The following is a 23,365-nucleotide window of genomic DNA, read 5'->3' as shown; positions in this document are numbered from 1 at the left end:
TAGTTTTTCATGATCTACACAATCAAAGGCTTTGCTGTAATCTATAAAGCACAGGGTGAAATTCCTTGCTCCGTTCCATTATCCAATGTATGTTAGTGATATGATCTCTAGTACCTCTTCCCTTTCTAAATCCATCTTGGACATCTGGCATTTCTCACTCCATACAATTACTGCATTCCCTGGGATCCCCTTAGTTTGGAATGGGGATGTATATTGAACACTTCCAGTCTGTGGGCCATTGTTTAGTTTTCCATATTTCTTTACAATTTTTTTGTCAAAATTTGGAGAGATTCAGTCTCAGTAGCTTGTAGCAACTCTACTGGTATGCCATCTGTTCCTGATGATTTTTTTTCCTTCTAAGTATTTTAGATATTTCTAAATATTCTCACATTCTAAAATTTCTGGTTCTTTCTCATATGGTTCTTTCATGAATTAATCTGTCACTTGTGCCTGATCAGCCTCACTGCATGTCTGTCACCACTTGCACTCTAGCCATCATTCAGCCTGTTTCCTTGTCCTTAGCTCACTGGTGTACCAAGTTGCAAACCAGGCTCCACAATGCCAGAGGGCGCTCGGGGGCAACCTTGTCAAGAGCCCAACATGCCTCTCTGTTCCACAGCATGACAAGGGCTTCAACAGGATCACCTGCTGTATCTACTGGGAACTCCCCCAGGGCATTCAGGAATCCAGAGTTGGCTGTGGAGACCTTGTCCAAGTGCCTGGAATCCATGAGTGGATGGATGGGAAGGAACAAGCTGAAGCTGAACCCCGATAAGACCGAGGTGCTACTTGTGGGGGACAAAAGAAGGTTGGGAGATGTTGACCTGAAGTTCAATGGGGTGAGTTTACCCCTGAAGGACCAGGTCCGCAGCCTTGGGGTTGTACTTGACTCCAGGCTGTCCATGGAGGCTCAGATTTCGGCGGTGAGCCGGGCAGCCTGGTATCAACTACACCTCATACGAAGGCTGCAACCCTACCTTCCTGCTCATCAGCTCCCCCTGGTAGTACACGCCCTGGTCACCTCTCGTTTGGACTACTGTAATGCGCTCTACGTGGGGTTACCCTTGAAAACGGTCCGGAAATTACAACTTATACAAAATGCGGCGGCTCGACTACTTACGAATAGTCGCCGCCGGGATCACATCACACCAGTGTTGTTCGATCTACACTGGCTTCCAGTTGTTTTCCAGGCCCAATTCAAGGTGTTGGTATTAACCTTTAAATCCCTATATGGTCTCGGCCCAGTTTATCTTACGGAGCGCCTTCAACGCCACCAATTATGCCGCCCGACAAGATCAGCCACTCAAGGCCTTCTCTCAAGCCCGCCGACAAAAACAGCTAGATTGGCGGGTACAAGAGAGAGGGCATTCTCAGTGGCGGCCCCCACTCTCTGGAACTCCCTCCCACAAGATCTCCGGCACGCCTCTTCCCTAAATGTATTCCGTAAAGCCTTAAAGACCTGGCTCTTTCAACAGGCCTTTGGGATCTCCGGGGAGCGTTAATTACTGTGACTGAAATGCCTCCTACCCTGTTTTAATATTGTTGCTGCTGTATTATTCTCATACTGTTTTTTATTGTATTATTGTATTTTATCTCATTGTGTTTTAACTGTTTTGTACGTCGCCTAGAGTGGCCTTTGGCCAGATAGGCGACACAGAAATTAAATTTATTATTATTATTATTATTAGCCTCCGAGGGTGGACCATCTTAATCTATCCACCACCCCTGCAGGGGAGGATTGGAGCCATAAGTCACTTTACTAGGAAGTGGTCTGACCATGACAATGGAGTGACATCCATGCCTCCTATCTCCAGACCACCCCTTCCTCCATCTGGAGCAAAAACCAGGTCGAGGGTGTGCCCTGCCCTATGTGTTGGGCTGGTGACAACTTGAGACAGTGCCATGGTTATCATGGAGGCCACAAAGTCCCGAGACAGAACACTAGAGGCAGCCTCACCATGGACATTGAAATCACTCAACACTATTATTCTGGGCTCCTCCCACAGCCAAGATGGCCTCAACCAGCTCATTCATAGAAGCTGCCGGGCAGCAGGGTGGACTGTATACCAGCAGCAACCCTAGTTTACTGTCTCCTTAGCCCAGCACCAGGTGCAGGCCCTCACAGCCTGCTCCAAGACAGAGTGATTTCCTGGTGACAGATGGAAGTTCTGTAGACCACAGCAACTCCTCCCCTCCATTTCTGCAGCCTGTGCTGGTGTTGCACTGAGTATCCAGGTGGGCAAATCTGGGTCAGATCAACTCCTCCCAGTTTACCCATCCAGGTCTCAGTAATGCACATCAAATTGGCACCTTCATCCATGATCAAATCATGGATGAGTGTGGTCTTATTGTGTACCAGTCTGGTGTTCAACTACAACACACACAGGCCAGAGGGCACAGCAGATAAGCAAGATTAACTGCAGCCTCACTGTGAAGCCAGGGTCAGGCATGGGGTCCCAGTCCTTGCAGCACTTACCAGGGACTTCAGTTGTCTCAAGAGACAGCAACCCAGAGGAGTGAGCATCAAACACCCAGATGCTCAGATACTCACTCTCAGGGCGGGTCTTCTCCAGTCACCCAGTGCTGCAGCTGTTCCAGCTGGTCTGGATACTTTCACAGTGCTAATCCTAACAGAGGTGTCTAATTCTATGTGAATCCAAGCAACGTTATAATCAAAGTGCTCCACAAACTGCCTTGTTACAGCAGCCTCCAGTATTCCATAACCTCTTGCTTGTGGCCAGATGGCAAAAGCCCATTCACCACCCTGAAGAATTCTGCTGGAGAGATACTTGAAGAGGAAATATGGAGTTCCTCTTCCCTGCCATCACTGTCACATGGAAGGCACAATAATGTGTTTATTTCATTCAGATTCACCTCAGAATTTAAGCCACTTGTGTTCCAGCCATCATCCTTTCTTTTTCTTTGCCTGCAGCTCCCTGGAATACCAGAGAGCCATAACATCAGAGAGGGCACCTGGGAGCAATCATGCTGACATGCCTTTCTGTCTTGTGATTCCAAAAGCAGGACCGGGGCCTCAAGAGGAAGCGCCAGTCGTGTCAACTGGAAAATCTGTCAGAGCATTCAAATATTCGTAAGCTTCCTGGGCAGATCATCCTAATGGGTCCTTCACTCCTACAAGGGGTGGGAGATGTCATTGCTGTCCGTCCAATTTCACCAGGGAATGTTCCATCAGGTTATTACAACCCCACCAACAGCAATAACAGATCACTAGCAACCCAATCTGTAGCAAAGACTAGATCAGGGATATTTCCTACCACTTGTGTTCAGGCTCATGATGTGTTGACACTGCCCTGTGGTTGTCCTGGAGGCCCTGAAGTCCGGAGCCAGGATACTATACGTATACGCTCTATACGTGAAAGAAGGCATTGAATCCAGCAAGCTCGAAACCCCAAAAGAGGCAGACTCCTCCACAGAATCGTTGTGGGTGGTGATACCGTGCCCCAGGAGGGACTTAATACTGGGAACGATCTATCGTCCCCCTGATCAAAATGCTCAGGGAGACCTTGAGATGAGATATGAAATTGAGGAAGCATCCAAACTAGGAAATGTGGTAGTAATGGGTGACTTCAACTACCCGGACATAGACTGGCCGCATATGTGTTCCAGTCATGACAAAGAAGCAAAGTTTCTAGATATTCTAAATGACTATTCCCTAGATCAGTTGGTCATGGAACCGACCAGAGGGACGGCAACCCTGGACTTAATCCTCAGTGGGGACCGGGACCTGGTGCGAGATGTAAGTGTTGTTGAACCAATTGGGAGCAGTGACCACAGTGCTATTAAATTAAACATACATGTAACTGGTCAATTGCCAAGAAAATCCAACACGGTCACATTTGACTTCAAAAGAGGAAACTTCACAAAAATGAGGGGATTGGTCAAAAGAAAGCTGAAAAACAAAGGCCAGAGGGTCACATCACTCGAAAATGCTTGGAAGTTGTTTAAAAACACTATATTAGAAGCTCAACTGGAGTGCATACCGCAGATCAGAAAAGGTACCGCCAGGGCCAAGAAGATGCCAGCATGGTTAACGAGCAAAGTCAAGGAAGCTCTTAGAGGCAAAAAGTCTTCCTCCAGAAAATGGAAGTCTTGTCCGAATGAAGAAAATGAAAAAGAACACAAACTCTGGCAAAAGAAATGCAAGAAGACAATAAGGGATGCTAAAAAAGAATTTGAGGAGCACGTTGCTAAGAACATAAAAACCAACAACAAAAAATTCTATAAATACATTCGAAGCAGGAGACCATCTAGGGAGACAATTGGACCCTTGGATGATAAGGGAGTCAAAGGTGTACTAAAGAACGATCAGGAGATTGCAGAGAAGCTAAATGAATTCTTTGCATCTGTCTTCACAGTGGAAGATATAGGGCAGATCCCTGAACCTGAACTAACATTTGCAGGAAGGGATTCTGAGGAACTAAGACAAATAGTGGTAACGAGAGAGGAAGTTTTAAGCTTAATGGACAATATAAAAACTGACAAATCACCGGGCCCGGATGGCATCCACCCGAGAGTTCTCAAAGAACTCAAAGGTGAAATTGCTGATCTGCTAACTAAAATATGTAACTTGTCCCTCGGATCCTCCTCCGTGCCTGAGGACTGGAAAGTGGCAAATGTAACGCCAATCTTCAAAAAGGGATCCAGAGGGGATCCCAGAAATTACAGGCCAGTTAGCTTAACTTCTGTCCCTGGAAAACTGGTAGAAAGTATTATTAAAGCTAGATTAACTAAGCACATAGAAGAACAAGCCTTGCTGAAGCAGAGCCAACATGGCTTCTGCAAGGGAAAGTCCTGTCTCAGTAACCTATTAGAATTCTTTGAGAGTGTCAACAAGCATATAGATAGAGGTGATCCAGTGGACATAGTGTACTTAGACTTTCAAAAAGCGTTTGACAAGGTACCTCACCAAAGGCTTCTGAGGAAGCTTAGCAGTCATGGAATAAGAGGAGAGGTCCTCTTGTGGATAAGAAATTGGTTAAGAAGCAGAAAGCAGAGAGTAGGAATAAACGGACAGTTCTCCCAATGGAGGGCTGTAGAAAGTGGAGTCCCTCAAGGATCGGTATTGGGACCTGTACTTTTCAACTTATTCATTAATGACCTAGAATTAGGAGTGAGCAGTGAAGTGGCCAGGTTTGCTGACGACACTAAATTGTTCAGGGTTGTTAAAACAAAAAGGGATTGCGAAGAGCTCCAAAAAGACCTCTCCAAACTGAGTGAATGTGCGGAAAAATGGCAAATGCAATTCAATATAAACAAGTGTAAAATTATGCATATTGGAGCAAAAAATCTTAATTTCACATATACGCTCATGGGGTCTGAACTGGCGGTGACCGACCAGGAGAGAGACCTCGGGGTTGTAGTGGTCAGCACGATGAAAATGTCGACCCAGTGTGCGGCAGCTGTGAAAAAGGCAAATTCCATGCTAGCGATAATTAGGAAAGGTATTGAAAATAAAACAGCCGATATCATAATGCCGTTGTATAAATCTATGGTGCGGCCGCATTTGGAATACTGTGTACAGTTCTGGTCGCCTCATCTCAAAAAGAATATTCTAGAGTTGGAAAAGGTTCAGAAGAGGGCAACCAGAATGATCAAGGGGATGGAGCGACTCCCTTACGAGGAAAGGTTGCAGCATTTGGGGCTTTTGAGTTTAGAGAAAAGGCGGGTCAGAGGAGACATGATAGAAGTGTATAAAATTATGCATGGCATTGAGAAAGTGGATAGAGAAAAGTTCTTCTCCCTCTCTCATAATACTAGAACTCGTGGACATTCAAAGAAGCTGAATGTTGGAAGATTCAGGACAGACAAAAGGAAGTACTTCTTTACTCAGCGAATAGTCAAACTATGGAATTTGCTCCCACAAGATGCAGTAATGGCCACCAGCTTGGATGGCTTTAAAAGAAGACTAGACAAATTCATGGAGGACAGGGCTATCAATGGCTACTAGCCATGATGGCTGTGCTGTGCCACCCTAGTCAGAGGCAGCATGCTTCTGAAAACCAGTTGCCAGAAGCCTCAGGAGGGGAGAGTGTTCTTGCACTCGGGTCCTGCTTGCGGGCTTCCCCCAGGCACCTGGTTGGCCACTGTGAGAACAGGATGCTGGACTAGATGGGCCACTGGCCTGATCCAGCAGGCTCTTCTTATGTTCTTATGTTCTTAGGTACTGGGTGCTGCCTTGCCATGGATGTTGAAGTATCTCAGTACCACTTCCAAGACAGTCTCTGCCACTTCGCCAGGGAGGGTGGTGGTCCATCAGCAGCATTCCTGCACTATTGCTGTATTTCAGTGCCAAGAACAAGCCATCAGATCTGGTCCCAGAGCAGATCAGCGTCCTGGAGACAACAACTTATGCCTTAAAACTTAAAAATCTTCATAATGTTTATGTATGTTTGTCGCATCATTAAGAGGTTTGACAATACTTTCAACGTACAAATAAATTTAGATGTCTTACATTATTTATCTTGACAACAACCTTTCAAACTGCATTAGGATGTGGACACTAACTTTTCGTATGTGACTATGTTACTGAGTTAATTAATGGTCTGGAAGATTATACTGATGACTATCCAGCCCAGACATCTGCATTTAGGAATGTTTTTGCTTGACGATTGGATTGACTCCCATAACAGCCATTCCTGTAAGTTAAAAAAGTAGGTGGGAGAAAGCATCAGAGCACCATGCTGTTTCCAGCCCAGCTATGTGCATATTCCTGGCTCTCCCAAGCACTGTCTGCTACTCTGAGGTGGGCAGTGGTTCTTCAAGATCTCAGATGTTCCTGGATTCTGTCTCAGGAAGCAGAGGTAGGATCTTCTTACCTGGAGGCGCAGAACCTGAATCTGGGACCTTGTTAATGAAAACCATGATGTTTATTACAGAGCTGTTTGTCCTTTTCCATTTGCTTAGCAAAGTAATACATTGATAGAAACTACTCATTGAGATTTTAAAATAAATATTTTCACTATGCATAGCATCCTTTGTTCTAACAAAGGCAAAGCTGAAACACTTCTGTAATTTGTGTGCGTAAAGAAGAGTCCACTATTCTTAGTCTCTGACTTTTTTAGCTGATGAGTTTTTGCAGGCACTGCTCGTCCAGTGTATACACTCCAAACAGCCACAGATGAATGACGGGGGGGGGATAGAATCCAAGAAGAAGACAAATAAAATGTTGAAAGTAACTTCAAAAGATGTGATTAAACATGTTTATAACAATTACTTTCAAAGGGTTCACATTTCTAGTAGTGTTTGAAGAATACATCCTTTAATGAAGTAAAATAAATTACACGCCGGTTTCATTCAGCAAATTAACACTTTTCTTCCTCTAGCTACCATTTATCTTCAGCTCCGTTCAGTGTAAAACATCTCAGCATTTCTTTAAATATAGGTATTCACCCCAGCATACTTTCCATCTTCATTTCCCACATGGCAACATAATGAAACTGATTCTAGCACTTTCATTAGATTATCCTACAAGGGAAAAAAAAAAGAATTCTTCATTTTTTAATTAGATTTGAATCGAGAGGGGGGGAAATGATGCAAGACCAGTGTTCTGTACCTGAAATGAGCTCTCACCACCATTCTTTTTTGGTTACTGTTTTTATTTTAAAAGCAATGCACATTTGCTGAATTACGCTGTTAAGTTCTACATGGATACATGTATTAATGAAAATATTGTATGTTTTAAAATACTGTATGAGCTGAAGTAGCTGAGCCACATTAGAAATACTGGGTGGCATCCAGTTGGCGTTCCTCCACTTGATGGAAGACATCCATTAGCAGAACACGAAGAGCCCCATCACTTCCAATGCTTGAGAGGCATGAAGAAACTGTATTCACCAGGAAAGCAAATTGGGGACAAAGTTCTAGAGTCTCATAGTTTCCCTACATTTACCTTGAAACTCAAGTGTAAACAGTTTCTCCCAGAAGAGTGAAAAGAAAAACTAAGTCTAGTATGTAGATTCACTCCATACAGTCAAACTCTTTCAGCTGTAAATCAGTGATGCCCCAATGTTGGGCTCTGAAGGCTTGCGAAAACAACCGTGTTTCCCTTTGGCATCTAAATATCAACAATGAAGGCACCAAGTGGATTTTGAATTAAAATGCTGGGGTGCCACAACTGAGAAGGTCTGTCTACGAAGGTCTGCTAAATGTAAAAAGGTAAAGGTGTCCCCGCACTTGTAGTGCGAGTCATTTCCGACTCTTAGGGTGACGTCTTGCGACATTTACTAGGCAGACCGTATATATGGGGAGGGTTTGCCAGTTCCATCCACGGCCTTTCTTTACCCACCAGAGTATGCCGGGTACTCATTTTACCGACCGCGGATGGATGGAAGGCTGAGTGGACCTTGACCCCTTTTACCGGAGATTCGACTTCCTCCTTCCGTTGGAATCGAACTCCGGCTGTGAGCAGAGCTTTGGCTGCGTTACAGCTGCTTACCACTCTGCGCTATTAATGAGGGCCTCCTCCCCAGATCTTAGCTCCTGGGCAAGAGCATATAGGGACAGGTGTATAGTGCCTTGAATTCAGACTGCAAACCTAGTGTGACTCTTTCAGAACCTGTGTAGTATTGTTCAAGCTGGCGGTTCTACTCAAAAGGTAGGTTCTTGCATTTTGCATTAGCTGTAGTTCCCTTATCATCTTCAGGGACAGCCCCATGTAGATCATATTAAGTAATTCAAAAGGTTGGCAGAATATTAATCACTGTGGCCAGACTCTCCCTCTTCAGGAATGAGTATAGCCATCACATCATCCATCACAGCCAGGAAATCCAAATCTTTTTCCATATCCATATTTAATCCAATCTCCATAGTTTGAACCTTGCCTTTAATTTCTCTTTCATCCTTTTTTGGTTTTCCAGATCCATCTTTATTCTCCTTTCTCATAGAATCCTGAATTTCTTTCAGCTCCTGTCTCATTTCGTCAAATTCAATTCTCCATGCTTGACTATTATTTCTCAGTTCTTGTTTTATTGAGTTAATCCCATTCATTATTTTCTGAAACATGTCTAAAGATAAAGTCCCTTCTTGTACATCCATAATCTTCTTAATTGTCATTCTTAAAGCCAAAGGAACAAAACTCCTTCAATTTTCAATGTCCCAAGCAAAGAGCAGTTTATTTCTTTATCCAGTTAGAAAGGAGTTAATCTTTCAAACCAACTGGCGTCACACTCTAGACAGCCCTTATCTCTTATAAGCTCAGAAGTGCAAAAACAGATTTAGTTCACAGCGTCCAAATAACTAGTAGCAGAAAAAATGAGCAGATTCGTCAAAAAAAAAAAAGTAGATCAGGAAAAATAGTCCCAGACATATGTTACACAAAAGTCTTATAAATCAAAAAGAAAACCCTCATCCGTTGTAATCTTTATAATGCTATTTTCCATGTCAGCTTTTTGCAATAAAAAAAGATAGGCTGTTTTTATTTTCTTCCCCCTTAGTTCCGTGAGTAAAAGAAAAGGAAAGTTTTGGCTCACCCAGGTTTTCTTAATTGCTGGTTCCTTGACAAATCTCTTTAGCTGTGTAGATAAGAAAGTAATAAGTGTAGACAGGAGAATACTTGCCTGTTAGGCCGTTTTTCTTTAAAGAAAAAAAAAACGGATCACTTTTTCAGCTGAGCTAGCTTGCTCCGTCCCAGCTGCTGGAAGACCTTCTTTCACAGACAATTCTGACGAGTTCCAGTCTCCAACAATCACAACAAAGCTATGTGGGAAATCTCACGTTTCTTCCTTATCCGGAAGAAATTATCCCCAGTCAAAAAAAGCCCTTCTGACTGGATTTAAAACTGAAAAAGTTTCATCCAAGACGGGAGCTGTCTCAGAGGCTGCACAGGCGGAGGGATCCTCCTGGGAAGTCCAGTCTTCGAATCATGAGTCGAATCATGAGTCTCCTTTTTTGGTTGGGAGCCAGGACACCATGGCTCAAACACCATTGAGCCGAACAAAAGTTCTCCATTGCTACCTTTGAAACTAGCCCTGTAGGTAGGAGTAGAACCATTGTAACTCAGCCTCTCTAATTCTCATGCTACCAAATTAGTTCAGTAAGATACCATGGTCAGTGGATCTCTTTGGCGTTCAATACCAAGATAACAAACAGGGTCACACACCTCTTGTCTCTCTCCTGGATAAGATCATTTGATAAGGTGATCAAAGCTGTGTTAGTCACAAACCAGAGTGTAAACCTTTGTGTTTTGTCAGGCTTATGCAGACAATTAAGAAAATATATTTTTATGATGGTTGGCATTTGTTTTTACAGTATTTTTTAATTATTTTATGGTTCTTTTTTAAAAAAATATTGCAATCCACTTTGATTTATTAAAAAAAATGAAATAGCAGTATACAAATATTTTTAAATAAAATAAAATCAGGCAGATATGGGCCCAGATATTCAGTCTCATCCAAGAGTCCCTAAAGCTCTCCATTCACTATCCCTTCTTGCCCAGAAAGGAAATATGTATGACTAGCTGTTAGTCATTCAGTACCAGAGGATCCAAGGAGGACTTCTTAAGGAGTGACAGCACCACCACTTCTTTAAAGGTGGTGGGGATCACCCCCTGACACAGTGATACACTTACCACTTCTAGGACTGCCAATCCCACTACTAGTTCTTATTAGCCATAATTGACAAGGATTGAGATTGCAAGTGGTGGGATGGACATCTACAAGCATCCTGGCCATGTCCTCTGGCTGTAAAACTTTAAACTATTCCCACAACCTATGACAAGGCACTGCTCTGAAACCTCTATAGCAGCCTTTCCCAACCAGTGTGCCTCCAGATGTTGTTGGACCACAGCTCCCATCAGCCTCAGCCAGCATTGCCAATGGTCAGGAAAGATGGGAATTGTGGTCCAACAACATCTGGAGGCACACCGGTTGGGAAAGGCTGCTCTATAGGGATTAAATCCATGGCAGTGTCAAGACTCAAGTGTTTTGAACTTTTTGTGCACATTCGCTTGACACGTGCACAAAGCCTAGATACCTTTGGGGGACAAAAAGAGAGCAATGACCCAAACTTATAAAGTGGGAAAACAGGTTACTTTGAAACAGAACCAAAACAGAGAGGTAAATAATCCTGAACTGCACCCCTCCTTTTTTTAAAAAAATGAACCATTGCCTGGTTGCAGTCTCAGGAATACTTTGTCTTCTGTCAGTGGGGGGACCTCAGTTGAAGTTAATTAGTAACCAATAGATGCTCCTTCAGTGGCAGAACAGGCAGGAAGACTTTTTTCAAATATTCCTCTTCCACCTCCACCCAAAAAATATTTCCAGTTTTTCTTTTTGGGGGAAGGTGTATGTGCAGGAAGCTGACAGATGCCTTATGCCAGTGGCCTCAATCAGGGCACAGTGCTTCAGTCAGTGCCACAGAGCACAACCCTGTTGGCAGAGCTGTTTTCTATATGAAACTGTAGGGAGTGGTCAATAGGGGCAAAGTGTCATCAGTATTTATTTAATCTATACGCAGAACATATCATACGGAAAGCAGGATTGGACCAAGAAGAAGGAGGTGTGAAAATTGGAGGGAGAAATATCAATAATTTAAGATATGCAGACGATACCATACTAGTAGCAGAAACCAGTAATGATTTGAAACGAATGCTGATGAAAGTTAAAGAGGAAAGCACAAAAGCAGGACTACAGATGAATGTCAAAAAGACTAAAGTAATGACAACAGAAGATTTATGCAACTTTACAGTTGACAATGAGGACATTGAACTTGTCAAGGATTATCAATACCTTGGCACAATCATTAACCAAAATGGAGACAATAGTCAAGAAATCAGAAGAAGGCTAGGACTGGGGAGGGCAGCTGTGAGAGAACTAGAAAAGGTCCTCAAATGTAAAGATGTATCACTGAACACTAAAGTCAGGATCATTCAGACCATGGTATTTCCGATCTCTATGTATGGATGTGAAAGTTGGACAGTGAAAAAAGCTGATAAGAGAAAAATCAACTCCTTTGAAATGTGGTGTTGGAGAAGAGCTTTGCGGATACCATGGACTGCAAAAAAGACAAATAATTGGGTGTTAGAACTAATCAAACTAGAACTATCACTAGAAGCTAAAATGATGAAACTGAGGTTATCTTCATAATGAGAAGACATGATTCATTAGAAAAGATAATAATGCTTGGGAAAACAGAAGGGAGTAGAAAAAGAGGAAGGCCAAACAAGAGATGGATTGATTCCATAAAGGAAGCCACAGACCTGAACTTACAAGATCTGAACAGGGTGTTTCATGACAGATGCTCTTGGAGGTCACTGATTCATAGGGTCGCCATAAGTCGTAATCGACTTGGAGGCACATAACAACAACAACAAAGAACTGGAAGCAATAAACAACTAAGGGAAGATCAGAGAATTATGTCAAGAGAGATTTGACTCCATCTTTGGCATATTTGGATATGCTGGAACAGTTGGAAACATGCTGATATGATGAAGATTATAACAACAGTACTTCATTTTGTCTTAATAAATGAGAATTTTTATTATTAAACAACAGCCTTATGCATTAATAAATGTCCTATGTGTGCTGACTTTGTAGATGTGAAGGGAGAACTCAAATGATAAAATGAGAACTTGATAATGTGACAAAAAGTCCTACTGCAGTTATATAAATTGTGTTGTCTTTTATATTCAGGACCTGTTATACAGTTTAAAACTATTTTAAAGACCAAATTGGTTTATAAACTAGGAATCTAACATTTAAAATTAGACCTGCCAATACGTCTAGCCTCTAAAATAAATAAATAAATAAATAAATAAATAAATAAATAGTCATTTGTAGCCTAAAACAGAGAAACTACTCTTAACCATTTTAACAAGCTTGTCTTTTTGGTCAGCGGAAGGTGCTTTCTTACTCACCCCTTACTGATTATAAACTTGTTTGAATACCTATAAGATTCATGTATTGTGATCTCTTAAAAAAACCAAAAACCAAAAATATTCTGCTGTTCCACTTGAAGCACTCAAGACTGCTAATATTATAAAACAAGAAAAAAATATTTTGTTTGTAATGATTCATGTGCATTTGTTCACCTAACTTTGTATTGATTGTTGCTGTTCAATACATTTTACTTTGCTTTGCTTCACATTACTGATTATAACAGATCAATACTTTCTAGTTGTTTATATCAACACAAACCATAAATGACAGTGCTATGCTTTCATTTTTGTTTCTGGGTTTTAGGGTTATTGGGGGTTTTTGGTAGCCATCTTTGCACATGTTTCAGTTTTCAGTGCCCATTAGTGCCCATGGGGAGGTGTGGGGAAGAGCCAATGACAGGCAGAGCAAACCAGTTCTAGTTTTACCCCCGTCCCCTCCTTGCTGAGTCCTACCAGGGGACTGCTGAGACTAAAAAGGAGGCTGATAGGCATCACCTACTGGACTACTTATGAAGAAGGCAGACAGGTGGGGGCTGGCTGAGGGTGGACTGAGGTTGTGGGGAAGTGCCCCATTTATCCTAATGGACCTGCTTCTACTTCCACTATTTTAATATTGACTAATTTGGGAAAAGTCCATAATCTGATCACGGTATCACCCCTGCTAAAAATACTTTGGCACAGTATATTTGTTATTTTTTAAAAAAATATATACTTGCAGTTTTTATTTTTAGTATTTTACATATTTTAATATACTTATTCTTGTGAGCTGCTTTGGATGGGTTTTGCTTGGAAAAGCAGCATGTTATTATAGGATTGGGGGGGCTGATATGGATGATGTCTGTGGATACCCTCCAAGCCTGTAATTCTGTGTCTGTAGAGATGACATTTATAGTAAAGGAACCTGCTGGATTTCTTTGAGGGCTGTAGCCCCTCCTCCCCTCATCTGGCTAGTGTGGTTTAATCTGTTGTGGAGCTGGAAGCTGAAAAGACACAGAGAGGCTGCTGTCTGTGCTGAATGCAAAACTATGGCTTTGGGAAGCCTCCCTGGAAGCCTAGTGGGGAAGCAAGATCTTTTGCGAGAACAGGATGCTGGAATAGATGGGCCACTGGCCTGATCCAGCAGGCTCTTCTTATGTTCTTATGTGAATGCTTTGTTGATGCCCCTTTCATCTTATGCTTAGGTTGTATATATGGGTAAATAAAGCCTGGTATCATAGAGACACCACAGTCTCTAGTCACCTTCATTCCAAGGAAACAGAACCCTGGGTAAGTGTTGGGACCCCTGGAAACCTCACACTACTCAGAGACTGGGGTGCAAACAATAATATAAAATGGAATAGTCTGCAGCTTGGGAGTTGACCATTCAAAAGAAATAGGTTCACTTCAGGTATTTCTAAATGTCTGCTTTAGTTCTTTTTAAGACAATAAGTGGTTCAAGGTAACCAGTTTAACCACCTTATAGGCGTGAGCGATTTATTCTCTTCTTTGTCCCCAAAGAGGCCAAGGTGTTTCTTCTTGTTGTTTGTTTTTGGCAGAGATTCCAAGTGAACGTGCACGTTTTCGAGAAGTCCTTGCTTCCGCTGCCTCTCCCCTGCACTAAGGTTATGAGATTTCTATTGGGACAGTGGAGGACAGAAGTGGCAGTGGGTGCTCACAGCCCAGCAGAGCATCTTTCCCCTCTGGGGACTGGGGCTATAAATTCCAGAATTCTTTGTGTGAAACTGAGATGGTACATGCCATTCCTACAAAGGAAACACAAACTCACACCTCCATATTGGGCTCATGTTTGCTAGGACCAAATGGATATTAACAAACGAAGGTGGTGGAGCCAAGTACTCCCTGAAGCTTGCTTTGATCAAGTATATCTAGCTTCTTAGAGGAGTAGCTCAAGATCATAACCTGAAATAGACATTTTTAATGAAAAACCAACCACATTGTTAACTATTTGGCATAGTAATCTTTAGAAATTCTAGATTAGCCTACAGTTTACATTAGTGTTTTTCTTTCCCACTTCTGAGACACTGTTTGTATTTGGAATTCAAAGTAAACATAGGGAAAATAATGAGTCTCTGGAACTTTGTCTCCAAATCTCTCTCCTTGGTTTCCTAGAAAAATCACTTTCTTCATGCCTCTCTAGGGTTGGAGGAGTCACAGGCTCCTCTTATTAGTCCTCAAAGACCACCTGCCCTTGAACTTCTGAGTATTGAGCTGTTTTCTCTGAACAGAATCCAGTTTTGGTGTTTAGAAGCTCAGCTCTGGTTTCAGTTAAAGTTAACAGAGACATTTTGGATTCAAATTTGTTTCAATTCCTCAGCTATACCACTACAGTATTGTTTTAAATTTGAGCTCAATATCCATTTGCTCGAGAAAATGTACCTTTTAGAAAAAGTTTAACTGTCCAAGAGGGTTAATGACTGTCCTGATTAACTGGACACATTAAAAGGCATGCCACTTAAAACTTTAATTGAGTAATTGGTGTGATTAAAGATTGCTGCTCTAGATTTTTTTTAACACTCTGAAATTTTGTAATAGTCAATGAGGTTAATACTTTAGCATAAGAGGTTTTGGTTAAATAAGTGTTTTCCTTTGCTTTTTATCTTTTATTGTGTGTTAAATCATAATGTATGCCACTTGGAGTGCCCCTTAGGTGAAGAATATAGCTAACAAATCTCATAAATATGGACATTTTGGGTGTCCGTTGTTTTATGAAAAAGTGCCACCCAAACCTAATGGCTAATGATCTTTCCCACACCACCCCTCCTCTGAAGCATCAGTGACGGCCACAGGTAGACAACGGCATAGCTATCTAGGGAACTTGCTAGGAGCAATGTGTACCAAAAGTTGAAAGGCTTTTACATAGAGGTTAAGCTAAAAATAAAAAAGAGAAAATTAAAGAGTGGGGGGAAGAGGAGAATATCCTTCCTTTCAATTTAGTGTATGAAATTTCTCCATTGTATGGGCCATCTTGTAGACAAAGCGTAATTCGGGGGGGGGAAGTCATCAAGTACCTATGATATTATTTTGATCAGCACTGCCTGTAGGTTATTATCAGGACGAGTGACTTAATTTAAATCGCTTGAATGCATGACACCTAAGGGACTGGCCTTTCCTATACTAAGATCCTGAAGATCTGTTAGGGAGGCTCTTCTTTGCATCCTGATGGCAGGACATGCGAGAGGGCATTCTCTGACTGAGTTTAGATTATGGAAGCTACCTTGTATTAAGTCAGATCATTGGTGCATCTCACTCAGAATTGTCTACACTGACTGGCAGTGACTCTTCAGAGCTTCAGGCAAGGGACTTTCTCAGTCTTACTGGGAGATGCCATCAGAGATTGAACTTGGGATCTTCTGCATGCAAAGCAGATGCTCTTCCAGTAAGCTACAACACTGCCTCTAGTGAAAGATCATCTTACCCTTTACACACCCAGTTGATCACTACGCTGTGCAGGTGAGGCCTTCTGTAGATACCATCTAATTAGGAGGTCCATTCTGCACAACATAGGAAGTGGACCTTTAGTGTAGTGGCACCAATCCTTTGGAATTCCCTCCCCTTAAATATTAGGCACCATCTCTTTTAAGTAGAGACCTTATCCCAGTCTGCATATGTGCTGGAATTGCTTTTTAAGATGTTTTAAAAGCTTTTTTAAAGTACAAAAAAGATGTTTTAAAATATGTTTTGTTTTAATATATTGTAATGTCTGTTTTTATGATGTTTTAGAGTGTTTTTAATGTTTTTGTTTGCCGCCCTGGGCTGCTACTGGGAGGAAGGGTCGGATATTCTTCTTCTTCTTCTTCTTCTTCTTCTTCTTCTTCTTCTTGTTATTATTATTATTATTATTATTATTATTATTATTATTATACTTCAGGAGGTCCATTTAGCTCCCCACTCTCCTTGCCATCCTCTATCTAGCTAAAATCATTTTCATTCCAGGAGGCATTTGACCTGACAGGCTGACACCCTGTTCTTAAACTATTGGACCCACTGTATCGGTCTCTTTCTTACTATTTCACTTGTTTATATTGTCGCATTAAACTGCAGCACAGACCATAAAACTATCACATAATCTCTCCCAATTTCCCATGCCTCCACTTTCTTCCTCTTGTCATTTTATTTGTGCCATTGACACGGGGAGCAATTACCTTTTACTTTGTAAAGCATCACGGAGGAAAAGGAAAATATTTTTTACTTTTAAAACTGCTGCAGGCTGCTCTGAGTGCTGTAAATATAGTGGAAGGAATGGGATGTGCATTTTCTGAAATAAATCACCAGAAGGGACCTTCCTGGGAGAAGGTGGCAGGGGGCCAGGGCTAGAATGATTGGCCATTGAAGCTCCCCTGTGTGAAAATACACATTACCCCACTCCGTCTCACAGATTCACTCATTATTTGTGGACACAGAGACTCAAGTGAACGTTCAGAGAGACGCTCATACACTTCAGTGGAGGTGGCAGGTGCATATGCTTCAAGGGATGTATTAGTATTAAATTGTTCCCCTCCTTAGAAATGAATCATAGAATCAGAAGAGGCCTATGAGGCCATTGAGCCCAACCCCCTCATCAATGCAGGAATCCATATTAAAGCATACCCGACAGGTGGCTGTCCAGCTGCCTCTTGAATGCCTCCATTGTCGGAGAGCCCACCACCTCCCTAGTCATTGGTTCCATTGTCGTATGGCTTGAACAGTTAGGAAGTTTTTCCTGATGTTCAGTCTAAATCTGCCTTCCTGTAACTTGAGCCCATTATTCCTTGTCCTGCACTCTGGGACAATAAAAAAGAGATCCTGGCCCTCCTCTGTGTGGCAACCTTTCAAGTACTTGAAGAGTGCTATCATATCTCCCTTCAGTCTTCTCTTCTCCAGGCTAAACATGCCCAGTTCTTTCAGCCTCTCCTCATAGGGCTTTGTTTCCAGTCCCCTGATCATCCTCAAATAGAGAAACCTATTATTGTAGATCTGTATGCGCAAGGGGAACATATGTGGGGAATGGGATCGGGACATCCCTCCCTTTCTCTTCCTTCCCTCTACACTACTGACTCTAGAATCTGTATGTTGCCATTTACTCGCAGGGAATATCTGTACCAAGTCACAGTTCATTTGCTTTGAATGCTAAGTTTTTGTTAAATTATGTCTTCCCTAGGGAAATAAAATTTAAAGAACTGTGATACACAGAATAAGGCAGTCTGCTGAGATGCTATATTATTCATAATGATGAAAACTTTGAAAAATGAATTTAGTAGTGATAATTTTGAGAAACAATGTGATTTATTTATCAGTAGGAACTAATACATTTCAAAATAAGCTCTAGAATCACTTATTTTTTCAACAAACCTTGGAGTCAATTTTCAAACTTGTTTCCTCATTAATTTACAATTTGTAAGTGTACATTGTGAAAAGACATTTTAAATCATCTGGAGATGGTTCATAATAGATTTATATATTCAGTCCTAATATTCCTTTCTTTATAAGAAAATAAATAGACAAAAATGGAGGGGGGAACTTTACATAAACAAGTAGCTGATTATAAGATTTTTAAGCTGATAGCTTTAAATAGAGTAGGTGTGAGAGAAAATGCATTATAGATAACACGTAGGATGTGATAGGAAGTAACCCAAGCCATTTTTTAAAAAAATACATGTGTTGTATTTTCTGCTAAAGACATTTCTGGTTATTGCCTGGATTATTTGTCAGGAAAAATACAGCTAATTGCAACTTGATTTTCAATTTAGGCTTATGTAAATGAACAGCTATTAAAAAAAGAAAAAAAGGAATAAAATGAAAATATTAATCAGAGGAAATAATTCCACTATACTATTCCACTGTACACTAAAATTCACTATATGTAATTTTGTGCCATACTACCCTGAACACGCCCAATCGTGTCTTATCTCGGAAGCTAAGCAGGGTCAGGCCTGGTTAGTACTTGGATGGGAGACTGCCTGGGAATACTGGGTGCTGTAGGCTTAGAGCATGGGTTCTCAACAAGGGGGGAATTCCCCCCCGGGGGGGAATTTTAGGGTTCCAGTGGGGGAATTGGGACCACTATTCAGCAAAGTGTGATGTCCTGTAGATTATGTACAATCTGTAAAATTGTAGTTTATTTTTAATTTAATCTGCGACATTCAATAAAGTTTATTGAATGTCACAGATTAAAATCGATTCTTCAACATGCAGCATTATTTTCATTTGCAAAATTAAATTATTATTTAAAGACCAGAAAGTGCTCCAAGAAATTCTGTTATAATATAAACTAAGAAATTTTTCTCTCACGAGAAACACCACCGTCACTCGCGAAACATCAACATGCTATGAGAGACTATCTTGGGAAGGGAGGAATTATATTCTGAACAATGGTGAAAGGGGGGAATGGAGCAAAAAAGGTTGCGAACCACTGGCTTAGAGGAAGGCAATGGTGAACCACCTCTGAATACCTCTTACCATGAAAACCCTATGAATATATCCAAAAAAGATTCATAGGGTCGCCATAAGTCGTAATCGACTTGAAGGCATATAACAAAAAAAAAATATTATGTACAGTGTATCCACTGGAATGTCTTCTATCATTTGGCTTGACAGGAACATTTTCTGGAATATTTGTGCACAGATGCTTGTAATATTGTTATTCTGTAGTCAGTGGTTCACTTGTGGAATTTTCTGAGATAAACCCAGGTATAAGAACCAGCAAGTATGTAGTTCCTGCTCATCAGGTGATGCTTATTCAATCTGAAATAGGATTGAAATCAACTTCTACGGGAAATTTTGGCACATCTTGTTGATAAGCCCTTCATTTGGGGCTTGCACATCTCCCCTAACACACACACACACACGAAAATGCCAGTCTTTTTTATTGAAGTGGACTGTAATTAAACCTGTTCATGTACTCTGTTGTTCCTTGATGTCTCTAACATCCAAAAGTATTCAGTGTTTTTTGCCGTCATGAGTAATATTTTCTGATATATACAAGTATATTGTCAAAGACAGCAGTTGCACCTAGTGTCTTTGAGGTGAGTAAAATGTGACTTTTTAAAAAGGCATATAAATTCCAATAATGTTAAGCCTGACCACCAAAGGCCAGCCCAAATACTTTAAAAAAGAAAATGGTATCATATTTCTAAAGGATGTTCAGGTGAGGTGTTAATATGTTCCGAAAGATCTTGACACACAGAGACAACCTCCTTGAGAACTTTTTAAAACAGATCTCCACTTTGTGGCCCTTTCAGGTGTGCCAGCCCTAATCCCAGAGCAATTGAGAAAGAAAGAAAAATTAGTGGACTGCTTTTATGAACACTGTTAACGTTCCCAGAAAGGTAGCTTTGTAGCAGCAAAATCAACTAAGAGTATTGTGATTCAATTTTTACTTGCATAAGGTTTCATGGACTGGAGCCCATCCTTTGATGGGTGGGTGGGAATGTGCCTTGCTCCAGGAAAGGAACCATTGGTTACACTTCTGATTGTTCCTTTGAAGCCCTGCCCTTATCTGCCCCCCATCATGTATAGCATCAGGTGCAGGGCAGATAAGCGTGGCTTCCCCAAAATAGCCTGCCAGACTAGGTTTACCCTGCGGGCTAGAGGTTCCCCACCCCAGCACTAGAAAGTATGTGGCCTCACCTAGTGGACAAGGAATGAGAATGTCCAGTTCTCTTAAGTGCAATTTTAAAAATTATATCCCCATCAGTGTTTTTTTTAAAAAATGTCCACATTAGTGGTCATTTATTTAACAAAAAATTAAGCACTTTGTGGCAGTTGTATGCTTATGTTATTATGTTAATTTCTTTTCTTTTTTTTTCCTATCTGAGGATTTTCTGTCACCCCTGGTTTAGAGGGAGGGTTGAAATCTGTATAACCCTATTATCGATGCAGAAATGCTAGCTTCCCCTGCTTTCTTACTCACATACATTGGGGGGAGGGTACAACCCATAAACAAAAACCTCCCCTGCTTACTTTAGGGCATAAAAAGGATCCTCTTTGATCAGACCAAAAGGCCGTCTAGTTCAGCATTTGGTTCTCATAATGGCTGCCCAGAAGACTATGGGAAGCTTCCTGGAAGAAGAGTTGCTTAAGGAAATTGGAAAGGAGATTGTTCTTTGGGGTGGTAGGTGGGGGGGTAATTAAGCACTATTGTGCCAGGATTAAACCTTGCCCAAACCTTGAACCTGAAGTTTCCTCAGCTGAGGTGAAAGGGGAGCAAGAACCTCCAGCAGGTCTCCACACTGTGAAAGACCCTGAAGAGCCACAGGTTCTGACCACATCTGTCCCAGGATTGGAAATCCGCACACCAGCTGCCTGGGTTAATTGCCAGCTGTCATATCACCTTCGCTTCTCACAGGAGCTGAGGAGATGGGAATCATAGAATAGTAGAATTGGAAGAGGCCTATAAGGCCATCAAGTCCAACTCCCCCGCTCAATGCAGGAATCCAAATCAAAGCATTCCCGACAGGTGGCTGTCCAGCTGCCTCTTGAGTGCCTCCAGTCTCTTGGAAGCCAGGCAGGAGCTTCAGAACTGCAGCCGAAGTGCCTACTAGCTGCATGTGAGGCTAAGAAGGAGAGGCAAGTATGTGGAAATAGCTGCTTAGATCAGGGCCTGAGTGAGAGCCGCGAAGGGGTGTAGACGCTACTCGTATACAAGCTCCCTGCCTGAGCTGCTTCATTGCCCTCTTCCAAGCTTCAGTCTGACTGACCTGGGGAAGCAGACGTGCAGATGTTACATTTATTTTTAAAAGAATAGAGGTGGGGAGGGAGATTTGGTGAAAGGCAAAGGGGTATCTTTTTCTTTCTGTGCTGGCAGTTGATGCATAAATTTAAAAAGACAAAGAAAAGCAAAATGGAAGAAGCGGGGAACAGTCAAATTTCTGACTGGGCTGCCCATGATCTCTCCAAGGGTGGCTATTCATTTTCCCTTCCTAATGCTGCTTTCTCATCAGCCACAGCTACTTGAAAACCAGCAGGCTGGGAATGTGTCAAGTTGTGTAACAAATTCCAGCTTCTCTCTTTGAAGCAGCTTTTAATGGATGTATTAATAAGTTGTCTCCTCCTGTCTGCTTCTCCTGACATTATTTCTTAATTGCTTATTATCTGTCAACATATCTTTATGATAAAATGGCACTGAAAGAAGGAAATGTGATGTGAAAAGGAAATGTGAAGATGAGGCGAGGAGATATGGTGATATGGCGATATGGCTCAGCCTCCAAAATGTCACTGTCCACATCAATACTATGCCAATTAAAAAAGATCAGAGATTGGGCTAGTCTTCCAACTTTCTTTTAAAAAGTGGGGCTTTCTCTGCTTTGAGAAATGGCAGAAGAACTGCAAGGCACACATGGGTGGGTTTTGATTTCATAATTATGTTGTGTGGAAGCCTTGTACAAAGTGAGTGAACAAAGTGTGTCAATTCCAAACTAAACAACTGGTATGGAAGGAGACATAGTTATTCAGTAGATTATTTTCTTCTTTCTCAAAAATGTGTATCAGTGAGTGTGGGGGAAGAAGAACCTGCTCCAATCATATGCATTCTTTCAACTGCAAGGCTAGAATTTATTGTGAAATAACTAAGATAACTAGCACATGGAATCAGTTCATTAGCATGACCTTGGTTAGGATATCATCAGCTCTAAAGAGTCCTGTTTGTTTGCTTGTTTGTTTTTTTAAAAAAATATATTATCTTTTCTAGCTTGTTTTTCTATCTTGATTCTTCAAGCTCTTTGAATACAAAGACTTGGAATTCTTCAGGAACAATGGCCTATAAATGATATTGGAACAATAGTTTTGGCTGCAATATGGTGCTGATTGATATGCGTTTAAGCCCATTGACTTCAATGGGACTACATGTGCATCATTTGGCCGGTTTACAGTCTAAAATTATATGCCTAAAATGGGGGTGAGGGTTATCTAGTACAGCAATTCTTAATGACGTCTTCCATGGCCCACAGGATCCAATGTGTTTTCACATTCAACCATTTATGCTAAACAAGGTTAAAATGGCCAAAAGACTGTATTTTAATGTGCTATCAAGAAATTAAAGCCTCAAGCACTACACAAAATATAATTCTTTTACTCCTGAATTCAGTGCCCATTAATGCTGAAGGTTTGCTTAATCATAGAGCAGCAGCAAAATATGTGTGCCTGTAATTGCTCACAGCAGAGCTTTCATAGAGGTTGTAACTATTTGTAATTCTGCAGCTGCTTGTTCCGTTAGCAAAGAGACAAAGTTTCTTCATGCTTTGAAATAGTTTGTATAATTTGCTCCATTATTATCACTTCATTTATTTAATCGGCTGCTAAATATACTAATTAGCTTTGTGAGTGGTGCCTGGTGTGCAGTGCAGTGAAAACAAATCAGTCTCTTTGCTTTCTTAAACATTTGCAAATAATTAGCAATATAGTGTGTTGACTTTTATATCCTTTGCTCTGGTACTGAGTTCAGTTAACCCAACTGGTGCTCAGGATTTTGCTGACACCAAGTGGAATGTGTTTAGGTTT

The 23,365-nt window shown here is 41.4% G+C and overlaps 1 protein-coding gene and 1 pseudogene across 7 annotated transcripts in view; both read left to right on the top strand.

Annotated features, from left to right (window-relative positions):
- Nucleotides 1–23,365, top strand: part of CTNNA2 (catenin alpha 2) — an 810,025-nt gene that overhangs the window by 349,524 nt on the left and 437,136 nt on the right. The window lies entirely within an intron of this gene.
- On the top strand, nucleotides 18,735–18,853 carry LOC133364688 (5S ribosomal RNA; annotated as a pseudogene).

Source organism: Rhineura floridana, chromosome 9 (assembly GCF_030035675.1).
Source record: "Rhineura floridana isolate rRhiFlo1 chromosome 9, rRhiFlo1.hap2, whole genome shotgun sequence".
NCBI classification, from domain to species: Eukaryota; Metazoa; Chordata; class Lepidosauria; order Squamata; family Rhineuridae; genus Rhineura; species Rhineura floridana.
This window is presented reverse-complemented; position numbering and strand designations above follow the sequence as displayed.